General features: G+C 35.6%; 1 long non-coding RNA gene across 1 annotated transcript in view; it reads left to right on the plus strand.

Moving 5' to 3' along the window:
- LOC111139319 overlaps nt 1-3,167 on the plus strand; it is a 4,397-nt gene extending 1,230 nt beyond the window's left edge. Inside the window, exons 2-3 of the long non-coding RNA XR_002640084.1 lie at nt 2,321-2,473; nt 3,035-3,167. This is a non-coding gene — a long non-coding RNA (uncharacterized LOC111139319). The remainder of the gene's footprint in view (nt 1-2,320; nt 2,474-3,034) is intronic.
- Nucleotides 3,168-3,419: the final 252 nt, after the last annotated feature.

Raw genomic sequence — 3,419 nt, forward strand, 5'->3', positions numbered from 1 at the left:
TCAGTCTCACGACCCTATCATGAGGTGAGCCGAAGTCTCATGTTTAACTGATTGAGCCACCCAGGCTCCCCTCCTCACTCTGTTATTATGCGAGTGGGTATGGATCTTTCATGACCTTAAAATTTGTGCAATATATATACTAATTTGTGGAATAGTCCTGTTTGTCTTTGATGTTTTCTCTTTTAATGACTGTTGTGATTTATAATTAGAAATACATATTTAGGGGCGCCTGGGTGGCTCAGTGGGTTAAAGCCTCTGCCTTCGGCTCAGGTCATGATCCCAGGGTCCTGGGATCGAGCCCCGCATCGGGCTCTCTGCTCAGCAGGGAGACTGCTTCCCTTCCTCTCTCTCTGCCTGCCTCTCTGCCTACTTGTGATTTCTGTCTGTCAAATAAATAAATAAAATCTTAAAAAAAAAAAGAAATACATATGTAGTCTTAGTCCCATTTCTTGTAGTTTAATAGTGATGACAGGAATAGATTTGTCTTCTATTAATGAGTCAACTCTTAGAGCACACCTAAGGTTAGCAGCTGGTTGCCAGGAGAATCAACCATATGATAAGAAGGCTGGAACTTTCCACAAGTTAGTATGTAGTCTGCAGTCTTTTGGGATGAAGTCCTTAACTTACGGTATTTGATGCTATCTCCAGGTGGGTAGCATCAGAATTGATTGGAATGTTAGGGTGCCCGACTGGTGTTGGAGAATTATTTGTTGGTGTGAGGGGAAACCATATGCTAGAATTGGGTACAAGATTGTAATGACTTTGTGGTGTCCCTGGACCAAATGATCATGCTATGCTGTAATCACTTACATTAAGCTTTTATGGTGTTTTGTGGTTAAAATTAGCAGTGTGAGGGCTGGGCAAAATGTGTGAAGAGGAATGAGAGAAACATGCTTTCAGTTGTCGAATGAGTAAGTCAGAGGAGTAAAAGGCATAGGAAATACCGTCAGTGATACTGTAATAGTGTTGTATGGTGACAGAGGGTAGCTACTCTTGTGAGCACAGCATAATGTTTAAACTTGTCAAATCATTATGTTGTACACCTGAAACTAATGTGACTGTGTGTCAACTATACTCAGATATTTTTAATTAAAATAATAAAATCAGCACTGTGATGATCATCTTATTATCTCAAGGCTTTGCCTACATCCTTAATTATCTCTTCAGAATAAATTCTAGATTTACTCATTTATTTATTCATTATTCTGGATTCTAATTCTAGAAATGGAATTGGTAAGTTAAAGGTGGCACTCAAGGTGCCTCGTTAGCGCAGTAGGTAGCACGTCAGTCTCATAAAGGTGGCACTCATATTTAAGGTTTGTTTCTATACTGCCCACTATCTCTACTGACAGTGCTCAGCAGTATATAAAACTGTTTGCATGAATCTCTGCGAATTTAGGATTCATTTATTAAAATCAGTACTATAACATCAGAAAGTTTAAAGTTTAAAGTCATAGAATAGTTAACACTTTTCTTTCTAATCACAAGAGATATTTTACAAAATTGTGGGGAAATTCTCAGTTATAAAAATACATTCTACCATTTAAACCAGTTAAGGATAACAATAACATGGCAATACAAGGGGTAGTCTTAAGGGTATTTTTCAACAACTTTCCTTTAAAGATAGTTTTTTATGTTAAAATATAGCATTAATTAATAAAGGGTTTTTTACCTTTTTAAATGAAAAATGAAAAGTTGTGGAAACCGGAGAAATCTGTTATTCCAACTTATAAAAAATGTACTGCTGTTATGAAAATTTTCTAACATAGGAAACGTTACAAAGCTGGAGACATGAACTACTTACCTCTACATACTTTGTTATGTGTCACCCAAGACTAAGGACATTATCCTAAAGAGAATAATTTATCCTATCAAGTAAAATTGAATACTGTTTCCTTAATATCTTGTACTCCAGAATTTTTTCAAATTTTCCTCAGCTGTCCAAATCAAATTTTCATCAGAGTTTCTGAAATATGTGTTTTATGGAAGAACATCAAGTCAAGGTTCATGTGTCACATTTGGTTGCTCAATTTTTTAATCTGTGTTTATGTGAATTTTATCTTACTTGTTTAATGACAGATAAGTTTATTATGTTCCATTCTCTCAAGATATAAATGGTAGAGGGAAATTAGTTTTAAAGAAGTTCCTGAAGAGAATCATTACTAGAGACCTATGTTTTGCTTTGTTTCAAAATAATAGTCATGGGCTTTCAACCTCAAAACTATGTATGCATTAATTAATAACTATTTGTTTCATAGGCTCACATCAGGTTTTATTTTTATTTTTTAAGTTGAATCAGTGTATTTGTTTTCTCTTTTAGGAATACTTTTAGTTGGACCACCAGGGACAGGAAAGACGCTTCTTGCTCGAGCTGTGGCTGGAGAAGCTGATGTTCCTTTTTATTATGCTTCTGGATCAGAATTTGATGAAATGTTTGTGAGTTTGGGAGCCAGCCGTATCAGAAATCTATTTAGTACATTTTAATGTATCTTTCATACAATACGAAATTTTGTTAATTTTAGGGGAAGAGGGATTCTTACCTATTTGCTATTCGATTATGATTGATAGCTGACCTCACCATTGTGGGGTTTTGGTTTTAGGTAATTTAATGTGTGACCTAAAACAGAACTGTACTTTCCCAAATAGAGGAGCTAGAAGTGTTAGGTGACCTTGGGGCCTGTTGAAAAGCTGGGTTTTCTGTTGTTGTTGTCCTTTTTATCTTATTCATTAATTCAGTAGTATGTAATTAAGGAATAGTTAGCCTCAAATCTGACTGTGGCTTGTACAGTCAGAAGAATGAATACTCGGTTGTTTTTTATTATATATCATTTTGTATGGTACAGTTTTTTTTCCTGAGGCTACCGTTCTTAAATCAGTTTTAAAAGAAAGAAAGAGATCTCATTTTTATGTACTTTCTCCTTAATGAATGTCTTTTGTTGCCTTTGACAGTCTTACAGGTTTTTAATACTTACATGATTTTCTTCAAAGAACGTTGATTTCATTAAGCTTATTTGTATCTCTTCTCTTTTCCTAGGGGAAGCAAAAGCAAATGCTCCCTGTGTTATATTTATTGATGAATTAGATTCTGTTGGTGGGAAGCGAATTGAGTCTCCAATGCATCCATATTCAAGGCAGACTATAAATCAGCTTCTTGCTGAAATGGATGGGTAATTGAATCTTCATTTGTCTTTGGGATATGGTAACATATTTGGGAACATTCGAGAAATAGCAGGGCATTTGGCTAAGTCAGTGGAGCATGCAGCTCTTCCTCTCGGAGTTGTACATCTGAGCCCCACGTGTGGTATAGAGATTACTTTAAAATAAAATTTTAAAAAAATAGAAAGAAAGAGGAAAAACATGTAGGCAACAGAGTAGTCCCTGTGCATGAAGTCAAGACAAGCTGGATTCTCTGTGTTCTG

The sequence above is a fragment of the Enhydra lutris genome, unplaced genomic scaffold (assembly GCF_002288905.1).
Source record: "Enhydra lutris kenyoni isolate GAN:26980312 unplaced genomic scaffold, ASM228890v2 scaffoldscaffold99, whole genome shotgun sequence".
Classification (NCBI taxonomy): Eukaryota; Metazoa; Chordata; class Mammalia; order Carnivora; family Mustelidae; genus Enhydra; species Enhydra lutris.